Here is a 13,770-nt window from a genome sequence, read left to right as displayed (position 1 = left end):
GAGGTATTCTTTCCTCCTCATTAGTCCACAGATATGAAGCACCCATGGGCCACACTGGTACAGTTTGATTTTCCCAGGAAGAGAAAACGCATCTCTTTAGGGATTTAGGAAGACCTCTCACGGGCCTGGCTCAGGGGATGGGATTAACAAGCCTGGCTTCCGTACTCACTCTTCATGTAAGGCAATGGCTGACTGGGGGAGAGCCACAGGGACCAAATAGGTCATCATGGACCCTGATGGGTGAGCAATAAGCTACTTGCTATCTTGCTGAAGTGGGGTGAAGAAGTATAAGGAGTGGTTCAGCATGCTGTGTATCTTCTGATGAAGAGGTTATCTTGGATGCTTCAGGAGGAGAGAGCCACTAAAGTGGAGCCTTAGAGATGGGAAAGTATTAACTAGAGCAGGAAAAATCTGCTTATGAATTTCTCTTCTATAAAAATATTTTTTTAATCATTAAAGTAGTTGCATTAAAAAAAAAAACAAGTCAGTGGGGACAACACCGACCTCTAGAATTATTCTGTGAATAAGGCATTGTCTTTCTAAACTTCAATGTCAGACACCATGGCTAGTACAGTGTTTCCCTGGATGGAGCCGAGGCTGGTGTGTTCAGGAAGATCTGGACTTCCCTGGTACTTCTAAAATTCCTGCTTCAGCATATTGTAGATGGAAGTTTCTGTCCTGCCTGATCCTTTTCTCAGGGAGGCATTCTCATCTTGCTTCCTCTGCATCTGACTTGTGATGGACTCTCTGCTTTTCCTCCTCCCAGAATTCTCCTAGTCTGGTTACCCCGCCTTCACTCCGTGACTCGTTTTATAACTAACATCCGATTGGTAGATCCAAAGGAGAGGGTTTGATTCTCTGGTTTTTGTTTTGTTTTAGGCTGCTCTCTCTGTTGCGCTGTGTGTTTAGAGCTCTCCGATGAGTGCTGTGAACCTGGAAGGCAATGAGCAGGCTTCTGAGGCAGGCTGAGGGTGGAACCCCACTTGGAATGAAGCAAGAAACAAAGGACCACACCGAAGCCGCCTGCAGAAGACGGGATGCAATGACTTTCTTGTGGCATCTCTTCTCCCTTGGGGATAGACATTTGAGCGCCAGTTTATGAGGATGCACAGGAGGAACGACTTCCCTGGGATGGTTAAGAAGTTCAGCTTGAGCAGTGGGAGGTGGGGAGGCTCTTATTTGGATATCCAAATGAATCTTAACTATTTTATGCAATCTTAACTATTTCTTGGATCTGGGAGAAAACGCAGGGAAGAAAAGAAACCAAACAAGAAAAAAAGAAAAACAAAACAAAACAAAAAACCCAATGGCAGAGTATTCGACCATGTCAAGGTCTGATCACAGGCTCTCCTTCAAAACCCAAGTTCTTGTCAACTTTGGCTATCAACTTATTAAAAGAAACAAAGACAAGCTATTAAGGGCTTTTCGGTGACTCTGTAAAACAAAACTGAACCAGATTCCCTCTTTACTTGTGTCCTGATCAAAAGATTTTTCCTACTTATTTAAAAACAAGAGAGGATCATCCATCTTTTTCTTTTTCTTTTTCTTTTTTTTTAAAAGGACTTTTGGTTTTTCTATTCTCAAACTGGAGGCCAGTATGGAATATCAGATAGAGACAGCAATCAGCCCAGAGGAGAGTTCCCCAGGCTCTCCATCACTCGAATAAAAGCCCCACAGCATTATTGATCCTAATCTTGAAGCCAGGTTGAAAAGGAGAGGAGAGGTCACGGCACCGGCGAATATGAAAGGGGTGAGAGACACAGGCAGAAAGAGCAGCCACCATGTGCCAGCTGGAAAAGACCAGTAGGGTTTGACCTGAGGAGCCCCACCGGTGCCTTGTATCACCCGAATCAAGGAACTCAAATGGAAATCAGCCTGGATTTCCAAGCTGAGAAGACAGCATTGATCTCCAGCCCGGGTGAGTCACAGAAGCAATCACACACCAAGGCCACGAAAGTGATGTCACATGCGGGGTTGGCACAGCCAGCTGGCGAGCCTCCCCGCCATGCCAGTCCTTGTTCATCAGGACATCTCTCTTTCTCTGTTTCCTGCCACCCTTGGAGTCTTCGTCTCCGTTTTCTCCTCCCGCTTGCCGAGTTTTAAAGTTTCCGCCTGCCCTACAACCCTTCTCACTTTTTCAAGCTTTCCTCCCCTAAGCCGTGCAGATATCAGCTCGCAAATTCCTGCACGGAACAACAAAATTCACATGCTTGATTTTTTTTCTACAGCCTACTTGTAATTAGCGTCACCGTGCTTCTAGAGCGGCAGGAACAATCGCTGTCATTTCCTATCGTTCTAGGGCTTTTTGCCCCCCCCCCCCCGGCTTTCCAGATCCTCTGCAAAACTACACATTTTAAACGAAACCAGCCATGTATAAATTCTCCCACACGGGCCAGGCTTCTGGCTGAGTAAGGCCCCCGCCCAGCAGCCCAGCCTACTGCCCCTGCACAGCTTTGTGCCCAACACTTCCCTTCCCAGGACCATTGCATCCTGACGAAGCCTGAGCCAGCCATTTCCAGGATCCATATTGTGTGGGTTTGCCGAGGGTGATTGTGTACTACAAACTCCAGTATGGACTGACACCTTGATCTTTTGAGGTCAGCAAGAGATCTTTTCTTAGCACATCGGCTATGAAAACGAACCTCAGAAGCATCTCTGAGGATGGTAGTGGCCTTCTTCCAAGCCCCGAGACAAGGGTAAAACTGAGATGGAGCTGGTATCAAAAGGGAGAGGAAATGATGGGAGGGCCAGGGTGGAGCGGCAAGGCATGCATTGGTTGGTTAATACTCTGAAATAGTATCTTGTCACAACTCCAAGGCCGCTAGTCTTTGAACCCATCCTCCTGGTCTGTATCTGAGTCCTCTCACATAGTTTGCTCTTATGAGGGCAACTTGCCTTATTTTACCATCCTCTCCTTTGACCTCCATGAGTGCCTCCCACCTCCCCAGCCTAGTCCTCCTCTTTCTCTTCACAGTTAAAGCAATATTCCACAGCATGCACAAACGTAGCACATATTTACATAGGTAAAATCATGTTCTACAACAAGAGGGGGTGGGTGACACCCAGGACAGGGTTCTTCCAGACGTAACAGGACTTATGTGAACTCCCAGAGACTGGCAGCAGGCACAAGATGTGCACAGGTTTAAGCCTTGTTGGTCTTTTGGATATTATGGTTTCAGATTATGTGTGTGCGTTTCTTCTGCTTTTTCTTTTCTTTTTCTTTCTTTTTATTTTAGTTTCTCTTTTTTGGAAAGGGTGAGAACCTGAAGATGAGTCGTTAAAGGGATGGAGTAGCAGGGAGGATCTGGGAGAAGGTAAGGGATAATGCGTTCAGACTATATTATATGAAAATACTTATTTTCAATCAAACAAAGGAATATTCACAGTGCTAAGCATTTCTCACCACTCTCAGCTCTAGAACGTTCCAGAAGCCCAATCAGTCACTTCCTGCCTGCCCTCTTCCCAGCTGTTGGTAACCACCACCTTACCTTTTGCCCAGGAACTGGACTATCTTGCCACCTCCTACAATATTATTACATGCCTACCCTTTGGTGGCTTCTTTCACTTAGCGTGGCATTGTCAGGGTCATCAGTGATTGTGGCAGCCATCAGAATGACCTACGTTTGTTCATCTGGTCAACCGTGGGTGTTTGGGGAGGGCCTCCACATTTTGTCCGTCATGAGTAAAATGCTGAGACTATGGGCCACCTATATCTGTTCAAATCCTGTTCTCATTCCTAGGATGTGGAGTAACCTGCTGCTTCATGCAATAATCCGGTGTTTCATGGTTCTGAAGACCTGCCCTACTGTCTCCCAGCAGCCTAGGCATTTTGTATCACCCAGCGGCAATGTACATGGGTTCCAGTTTCTCTACCTTCTCAGCAGCGTTTGCTCTTTCCTGTTTTGTTTTGCTATAACTATCCTACAGAGTGTGAAATGGTACCATCTTTAATCAGACATATAGCCTGCAAATGTATATACTTATTGAAATTTTGTTTGTTTTTTAACTGTATGTACTTGTGCCTGTGTATTTATGTGTACCACATGAGTGCAGGTGCCTGAGGAGGCCAGGGGGCATTGGGCCCCAGGAACTGGAGTTACAGATGGTTTTGAGTCATCTAATGTGGGTGTCAGGAACCAAGCTCAGGTCTTCCTCAGGATCAATACGTGCTCTGAGGTGCTGAGCCGTTGCTCCAATGTTTACGCTGCCATTAGATACAGGGCTTGCAAATATTTCCCCTGTACCACTGGTTGGCTGCCTTTTGCACTTCTTTAACGATGCCCCTAGATACACAAAAGTTTCTAATTTTGATGTTCAGTTCACTCCTTTGTTGCTGTTGCCTGTGCTCTTTCCATCAAGAACAAAGGACAACTCCAGCATCGTGAAGTATCCCTCTGTGTTTTCTTAAGTTTTATGCCTTTAGTTCCTACATGTAAGGCTTTGATGTATTTTGAGAGTTATTAAATATGTTCTGTGTGTCCAGCTCCGTTCTCTTGCATGTGGATAGCTGGTTTGCTCCACAATGCTTGCTGAGAAGCATTTTAGAGACCTTCAGTGCCTACAACATCTGCATCTGTTTTTTTTTTTTTTTTTTTTTTTTGTAGCTTACAGAAGACAGGTTTCTCTTTTGGTAGTTCTGAATCACTCCTGGGATGGTTCGTATCCTTCTTCCACAACGTGCGGCTTCACTTCTCAGAGGGTTGTCTCTGTTAGCGTCCTCAAACTTTTGACTGTCAAGCTCTTGGCTGTGTTTCCTCAGAAAAATGTCCTCATTTGTTTCTATAGAACAACACAACTGAGAGCCAAACTTAACAAGAATTGTGTATCAATTTAAAGTCAGTGCCTTCCTCTAAGGGAACAGCTGGAGACTCCATGAATAGACCAGAGGGAAAAATGCTCTGATAAAGGGACTTTACAAGAGCTATTGACTTTGCGAAGAGATTGCTGTCATTTGTGTGAAAGTCTGTATTTGTGTCTCATGTCCACAGAATGGGCTTTACTACCTGGCAAGCTGGTTAAGTGTTTACAACCCAGTTCTCTTGGGAGGGTGTGGAAGCATCGGTTTATAAACAACTGCTGATTTTCATAAAATAAATACTCCCAGCACAGCCAGTTTTGAACACAGTGTGACGTCACTGGATGTAGACGTCAGAAGAAATCATACAGTAGAAAAAGACTGCAGAACATTTCAAAACCAGGCATAATAGTCACACACGATTGGGACTATTGTTTATAAGAACAAGGGTAATGGGAAGGAACTGGGAAAGAGGCATTTTGAACAGCTACTATCAAACCACTTACTGACATTTTTTTGGGGTGGTGACCAAATGCCTGATAAGAAGCAACTCAAGGGATGAAGGGCTGATTTTGGCTCATAGCTTAAGAGCAGCGCTGGTCATCATGACAGCGGAAGCATGGGCCCAGAAGTATGAGGAAGCCGTCACATTGTGTCCCAAGTCAGAAAGCAGAGAGCAGACAAGAAATGGGACTGGCTCTAAGCTCTCAAGACCCGCCTTCAATGATCTACTTCCTCTAACAAGTTCTCCCTCTTAAAGTCTCCAGAACCCTCCAAAACATTACCACCAAGTATTTAAATGCATGAAGCTATGCAGGACAGTTCACATTTAAGCCACAACACAATAATTTCATTTAATTCCACCAATAGGAAGTTTATACCATTCAGTCTCCTCCCCTCTATCTCGTTCTATGTGTGTGTGCATATGTATATGTGTTGTATATGTGCATATGTTTATACATGTGTGTGAAGGCCAGAGGTCTGTGTCAGGTCTCTTCTTTGGTTGTTCTTCTCTTCAGTTTTTGAGGCAGGGTCTCTCACTGATCTTGGAGCTCACAGATTTAGCTGGGCTGGTTGGCCAGAGAGCTCTAGTGAATCCCACCTGTCTTTGCCTTCCCAGTGCTAATATCACAGACCCTTGCATCCATGCCTGGATTTTTATATCAGTACTGGAGATCTGAACTTGGGTCTCTGCTGTGGGATAAAGCTCTTGTAGACTGTAAATATTTGTCACTTGTATTAGTTTAATAAAGCACTGATTGGCCAGTAGCCAGGCAAAACGTATAAGCAGGGCAACCAGACTAAGAGAATTCTGGGAAGAGGAAAGGCAGATAGTCAGTTACCAGACAGATGCAGAGGAAGCAAGATGAGAATGCCTCACTGAGAAAAGACTGGCTGCAGGACCGGGCTGGACAGAGACTTCCATCTGCCAGTCTCCAGGCTTACACGGCAAGTGCTTTGCAGACTCTGAGCCATTTCCCCAGGTGTTGTGCCTCTTTATTTTTTATTTTTAAATAGAAGGCATATTTAACAATTGACCCACTGAAATCCTAAACAAATGACCCTCTGAAATCCTGACATTCTTCCAAACTGGGTTGAACCAGCTCTAACACAACTCTGGCACCATTTTGTTTGTCCTAAAGGTAATAAAGTTATAAAAAATACTATCCTGGAGAATTATACAAACTGAAGATGTGAATAGAGCTTGTAAAGGTTTAGACCGATTAACAAATGACAAGCATGACCAACTACTATCGAAAGAGGGATATATGTGGGTGGCCCTTTGCATAGTTCTGGACAACTAAATTTTCCTGGCTCCTTATTTTCTGTCAAGCACCATGATACGTTATAAAAAACTCATCTCACCGGCGAGTGTAATTGTCAGCAATCTACAGATAAGGAAATTGGGCTTCAGAGAGGGACAGGGTGCTCAAACATGTTGGGTTCGTGCCCAGATTTGTGCGAGTCTAAGCATTCCAGAATTCTGTATTGGAAACCGGTGGTTTCCTAGGTGATGTGCAGTCAGGGCAACAGAGAGGAAGATAATGCATCTGAGTAGAGACCCGAGAGGACCACAGTATGAAGCTGGATGTCCAAGTGACCAGATCACTCAGACCTCTAAGGCGTGTTGAAGAGTCTCCTTCAGATGCCATGAAAGCCACTCGGAGGTTTTGAGTGTGGGCTGTGAAGTATGTTCAGCTCTGTATTTCAGAGGTAGTTTCTGTGAAGCTGGTTCAGCACACCCAGAAGAGGGGATAAATGGCCTCTGTGGGGATGCAGGCAAGGGATGCTGGGAGCCTTGGAGGAGGTGGGGTAGTTTCCAGTTTCTGTGCTATTGACTGAGGCACTCGGAGTTGAACTTTGTGTCTGTTGGACTGTGATGTTCCCCTAAAACTGCAAGAAGAGAAATAAGAAACTGGAGACTCATGGTTTTAAATTCTAGAAGAATTCCACCAACTCTTTGATAATTTGGGTTTTTTCCCCTTCATTTTCTCTGTCTTCTATTTCTGAGAAATGTATTAACCACATGTAAGAGCTGAGAGTTTGATCTAATTTTATTTTTAAATCATGCCTCAGCTCGTCTCCATACTGAGATTTTTTTTTTAATTCAAGTATCCAGAAGAATCTGATTATATACAGAACATCATTTACAAATTTTATTAATTGCAGGCGCTTGTGCTGTTACTTCCTGAAGTCTTGTCCTCCGAGGAGTCTCCCTCACTGTGCCTGGCGGTTTTTTTACCACCGCATTGTCCTCAGAAGTGGTCCTTTTTAATTCTTAAGGTGCCTCCTGCCGTCTGCTGGCAGGGTCCGTGTCAGCTCAGTGTTTTATCCACTGTTGTCTCTACTCTAACACGCTGGCGATTTTCCTTGGCTGTCTTCTGCACTGTGGTTTCAATTAGTGCCGGAAGCACTGAGAACTGTGAAGACAATCTGGGCTCCGGCGACAGACTTGCTGTGTGGTGGTGTCACCACGAGATGGTCTTAACTTTCAGAACTTTTCCTACTGGGAAAATGTTAAATGTCAGATCCTGAGACTTTTTTTTTTTTTTCCCTGAGGCTCTTCAGCTTTTGTTTGAAAATCCTCTGCTCCTGTTGGAGATTCCAGTCGTCAGAGGAGGCCAAGGGGAAGTGTCCCCACAGCTCTGCAGACCTTTACTGTGTCTCTCTGCTGGAACCCAAGCCTCGCTCTTCGCTCTTCATGTGCTGCACCACAGCTTCCTTTGTTCAGTTTGCCCAACTTGTACCTTGACTCCCCCGCAGGACTGGTGCTGGGAAGTGGGCGTGGGAGGGGGTAGAGCACTCCTGGATAAGGATTCTTCAGGGCTGGCTGGTGGCCGAACTATCCCCCGACTCTGCTGAGTCTTTATAACTAACACTCCAACCCTGTTTTCAGATCAGAAACTTGTCTCTTGCTCATCTGATTTCGGCTTTTCTAACCTGGTATGGTAACGCCATCTTTGGCTCTACTCTTTAAACTGTCCGTTTTAAAGATGTTTAGGGAGGAAGGGGAGACAAAACACATGTTATAATTTTGTAAGGTCGAGCATGACTTTATCCATTTTAATATTTGGAATCTCTATAAAGATTTAAAAGATTACATTCTGACCATTATCAGGAAGGGATATCATTCATATGACTTAAAACGAGCAAGACAAAATGAAAGGGAAGCAGAATTTGTCTTCCTCTGATCTTGCAATTGCGCCACTGTAGAAGATGCTCCGTTAATTGATCACTGTATTTGAGATACATCCTCAGCAGGAAAGAGAGTATACGAAATGAATCTACCTTTAAGTTATTTTTTTGAAGTCTTCTAAGAGGAGCTTTTTGGTTCTTGATGGGGGCACATCTCTGCAGCTATTTAGGCTCTCCTGAGTTTATCTGCAACAGATGAAGTATTTTTGATGAAGGACATGTCCTGATCATGAACATTCCTGCTGATTGATACGCGTTCCACCGAGTTGGGGATTGGGCATCATTTTTGTTGGCATCTGAAGTGAGGTGTTCATCTGAGGACCCCTGAAAACGGTCAAGAGCCAGGGTGCTGAAAAAAAGCCCAGAGTTCCTATGGTGCTATGCTGGATAAAAGCAAGAAATTAGCTGCCACCCAGCCAAGGGAGCTGAAGACCCCGGCAAGTGCGCCATTGTTCTGATTGAAGTGGGAGAGGAGGCAGCGAAAGAGCTCCCACTCCACGGCTGAGGGCCAGGCAGCCAAAGGCAGCCGAGAAAGCTTTCAGTGAGTCAAGAGCAGTTAAGAAACCCTGAAAAGGGAGAAGTGGGCAAAGCCACACTGCCTGGAAGGTTTATTGAAAGAAAAGAGCTTCCTATACAGGGCGAGGAAATGGCTCTCTTGATGTTCAGCAAATGGCAATGGGGGGTATAGCTAAGATCTGGGCGAAAATAACATTTGCTATTCACAATTTTTTTCCAGAATGTTACATGTACTGTTGAAAACTTAATGAGATACTTCAGAGCAGGGCTTTTCACAGGTAGCGGTGGGACTGGATACTTAGTTGTTGGTCAAAAGAAACAAAATGTCAGGAATAATAAAAATCTCACAAGCCCACCTAAAAAGGCAGGAGGAAAATGTCAGGGATTGTTAATAAAGAGGAGCTGGACAAGCCGGTTCGTTCTGACACCGGGGAGCTGATTCTGGAAAGAACCACTGAGAAGCTTTTATTGACAAAATTTACTGAGGCAAAAGTGATGCAAATGATATTGAGGATGAAAAATAATTTTTTCTCCAATGGACAGATTCTTCAGGAATGAATTCTCATAACAGGATTCGTGGTTAATTATTCTTACTAGTAAAAAGAGAAAATCTGTCCATTGATTTTTTTTTTCTAAGATGGGGAATACTTAGTCATTACAGGCTTCAACAACTGATTTGTTTAACCCAAAAAGCCGTGAATAAGAAGTCAGAGAATGGTGAAATTTTACACAGTGAATATTTTACCATATGGTCGACATGAAGGAAAAACAAACATAGCATCCTTGAGAGTTTAAGGACTACAACAAAAGCGTGCTCACTCTTCTGATAACCATCTCCAACTTGAGAGGTAGAGGGAGGAGGATCGAGTTTAAAGCCAGCCTGACCTGTAGAGCAAGTTCTGGGACAGCCAAGGCTAACAGAGAAAACATCTCTCGAGAAAGCAAAAATTAAACAAACAAAAAACCTGATACCCATTTCCAAACTAATCAGTTGATATGTTTTGTATCTGGACAGCAATGCTGATTAAAAGAGGTCTTGACTAGGGACAGCTCACAAAATATTCCCCCGAGGGTTAGCGCGTTGACACTGTTGACGACATACCTGAGACACATCAGCTTCAAAGGGGGAGGATACGTGTATTTTGGCTGTTGGTTTTTAGTCTGTGCTCTGGTGGCTCTACGGCTTTTAAGATTGTATGGAGGCAGAACCTCATGGAGGAGCATGCGTTAGAGCAAAACAACCCACATCAAGGAAGCAGAAAGGGGGAAGGAGAGGAGAAGGGGAGAGAGAGGGAGAGAGAGGACATACCCTAGTGATCTCACTTGCTCTAACTAATGCACCATCCCCCAAAGTGTTCACCATCATCTACTGTCCCACCAAGCTTTGAATTCATCCGTCTGGATTGATAAGTTTAGAGCCTGTAAGATCTAGTTGTCACCAAGAAGCTCCCACTCCCGGGCTGTGTTCTATTGGGCCGTGAACGCTGGGGATACTTTAGACCCAGATCATAGCGCATGTGAAGTCCCAGGAGCGAGTGTTGCCTGTGATTCAAAATAAGTTCTCACCTATGAGCGAACCTGTTCACCCCATGGAGGATTTGTCTTTCCCAATAGACCCCTCCCCAGTTCCTAAGCTCCTGTCCATTCTCCTCAAACCTTCCAGCTCTGTGGGTCCAGGTGCTGGACTGTGAGGAGCGCCAGAGCTCTTCACAATAGAAAGCCTTCCTCCACCTCAGAGGCTGCGCAACTTTAAAGTAGGTGATCTAAGCCTAGAGTGCCCTGGACATTTTATCTGGTACTACATTTTCATAATGGCTAAATGCCAGGAGTGACAGCCCCCTGCAGAACTGTAGGACCTTACAGCAAGAAAGGGGTATTAAGGTTCATATTTCAGAGTCAGTTTGATCATAAGCCCGTGCAATTCAAAGCCACGCATTTTCCTTTTCTTTTTCTTTCTTTTTTTTTTCATTTTTTTATTTTTTGGTTTTTCAAGACAGGGTTTCTCTGAACAGGCTCTGTAGACCAGGCTGGACTTGAACTCACAGAGATCCGCCTGCCTCTGCCTCCTGAGTGCTGGGATTAAAGGCGTGCGCCACCACCAGGTGCCACGCATTTGCTTAAGCACTGACATCCCCTATTATCAGTTGCATTTAAAGTTTCTTTTTTAATGCATGAATATAAAATTTGAAGCAACTCTTCCTTGGCCTCTAGCAAACAGCATCTTAGGAGGCTAACCACCTCTTTAAATGTATATTTCCTTTCATTTATTCAAACACTTGGAAAACTCTAGAGTTTTAAACAGCTTTTATTGTTATTTTTTAAAACCAAGCCATCTCTTTCTCCTGGGTCATCTGACTTCACCAGATACTTTACTATTCTATGTTCAACTGAATTCCAGAAAATGGGAACCATCTAAAAATAAAGCGTTTAATCCAGCATAGTTCGAGGTCTCTGTGTACGTCAGTAGGTAAGACTCTAATTGGAGGAAGAAACAATGAAACTGAAAAATGTCTGTCAAATAGAGTTAAGCAGCAAGGAATGGATTTGAAAGATACTATAACACGGGGTGACATCACTAACTTTGGTTTGAAGTTGGGGAGCTCTTCACTGGGAGCAACCAATATAAGTGAGCCAGGTGAAGACAGAGAAACTTGACGTTCCTGTTGTCGAGTGAGAGAAGCCAACCTAATGCCCTTGGCTCTCCTTCCAGCTGTGTGGTTCTGGAAGCAATAAAGCTGGGAGGAGAGCAGGAGGAGGACCGGAGACGTGCTCTAAGGAGACGAAGCTTCTCTGTATCACTGTGCCCGCCTGTCACTCACTGTCTAGCTGTCAAAAGGCACGGACCATTGCAACACCATGAGCCTTCGTGGAAACTCTGGCATTTAGGTCATTGGGATGCATCAATATTGGCTCAATTCGAACAGTAACAAATAAGTGTATCCCCGCTAATCTAAGACGTTGGTCATAGGAGGAAACAGGGGAGAAGGGACATGGAGGGCTATAGAGAGATGTGCTCTGTGCTTTCCGTTCGTTCAGTGTCTCTCTAGACCTAAAATTGGGTTAAAAATAGATTTTCTTTTTTGAAGTGGATGGTAAGGGGAAAGAGTCCCTGCTGGATCCGTGTGGGCAGTTTCCAGCAGTCCAGGTGGGGGCTGCGTGGCCTAGATCTTGGGACAGAGGGAGGGAAAGGGAAGATTTAAGCAAAATAGACTAAAAGCCTATATAGAAAATTGGGTCAACACCACTTACTGACAGCCAGAACATGACAGTTGAAAAGGAGGCTGGATTCAGGGGGTAAGCCACGGGTGCGTGGGGGTGTTTTTTACTGGGGTAGGAGTGTGTGACATTCTTGCTAGATAGACTCTTTAGACCCCAGATGCTGAATGAAGATTCAAATTTGAAATCTAGGAGCTGGAGAGATGGCTCAGGGGTCTAACTGGGTTCCCAGCACCTACCCGATGGCTCACAACCGTCTGAAAAAAGACCCGTGAAAAAAGATAACAGAACCCAAAGGTGAGGCTCAGTGAACAGAGGAGACATGTAGCCCCATTGTTTGTGACATCAGAACCCACCTAGAAGAAGGTAGAGAGCCTGTGGCCGCAGAACTCTGTTTCATCTGAATGGGTCAGCTCAGAGAACCGAGAGCACATGGATACCATCGTTCAGGTGATACCTCTTTTGTTGTTGGTTTTTTTTTTTTTTTTTTTTTTTTTTTTTTTTTTTTTTTTTTTTTTTTTTTTTTTTTTTTTTTTTTTTTTTTTTTTTTTTTTTTTTTTTTTTCCGAGACAGGGTTTCTCTGTGGCTTTGGAGCCTGTCCTGGAACTAGCTCTGTAGACCAGGCTGGCCTTGAGAGATCTGCCCGCCTCTGCCTCCCAAATGCTGGGATTAAAGGGTGTACCACCATGCCCAGCTCATCACATTTTCTAAGGCTGGTTGGTGTTGCAATAGCAGAACCAAGTAACTGTGTGGTAGGGATGGCCCCGAGTGTGTGAGAGTGGGCTAGCTGGCCGTACCCCTGCATCTGTCATGGGGTGGTGAGGACAAGGACAAGATGCCCTCTCTTACCTGTCCTCTGTGGTGGGCGAGGGACTGACCCTCTTTTCCAGCCTTAGGACTTGGGTAAGTGGACCTCACATCTCACGCTGGCAACACAGTAGAGTTGGCCCTGTTGGCAGAGGGGTGAGTGAGCCAGCCCCAGAGTTGTGAGCATGGAAGAGCTGTCTCCATTACTCATCTGCCATGTGGCGGCGTGGGGAGAGGAGAGATGCCCCTATCACTGCCTGGGGCAGATGGGAGCGCTGGCCCTGAAGTCATAAGAGCGGGAGAGCTGTCCCTGCCACTCATCAGCTGCAGCACTCAGGAGAGTGGCCCCTACACCTCATCTGGGCAACACAGTAGAGCTGGCCCTGAAGGCGTAGGTGTGGGAGAACAGACCATAGGGTGAGAAAGCAGGAGAAACGGCCCCGCCCTTTGTTCATCCCTGCAAGGGCAATGCCAGAGAGTTCACCCTGGTGGCGAAGACAGAGGACAACTGTTGGGCTGACCAACCCTGCAACTACCCAGGCCCAGAATCAGAGCTATGTGTTGGTCGACCCCAACATCCAACCCATCTGCGGTCTCCTGGAGACCAGGGGTGGGGGCATCAGTCCTGTGGCCCCAGGACTGCAGGAACTCCATGACACAGGGCAGCATGGGATGTCCAGGAGGAGACGCAGTGAGGGCCCAGCATTGATGGTGTAGCAGACACCAGGGACCTCAAACCA

The 13,770-nt window shown here is 45.3% G+C and overlaps 1 long non-coding RNA gene across 1 annotated transcript; it reads left to right on the top strand.

Annotated features, from left to right (window-relative positions):
• The first annotated feature begins 1,794 nt into the window (after window positions 1-1,794).
• LOC126489419 (uncharacterized) lies at window positions 1,795-4,482 on the top strand. The gene is made up of 3 exons (XR_007588918.1): window positions 1,795-1,918; window positions 3,255-3,314; window positions 3,741-4,482. It is a non-coding gene; the product is annotated as an uncharacterized lncRNA (long non-coding RNA).
• Window positions 4,483-13,770: the final 9,288 nt, after the last annotated feature.

Source organism: Alexandromys fortis, unplaced genomic scaffold, assembly GCF_014885135.2.
Source record: "Alexandromys fortis isolate MF-2015 unplaced genomic scaffold, M_Fortis_MF-2015_v1.1 scaffold_8_9099976_23576923, whole genome shotgun sequence".
NCBI lineage: Eukaryota > Metazoa > Chordata > Mammalia > Rodentia > Cricetidae > Alexandromys > Alexandromys fortis.
The sequence above is the reverse complement of the archived record's forward strand: the minus strand, read 5'-3'. Positions and strand labels throughout refer to the sequence as shown.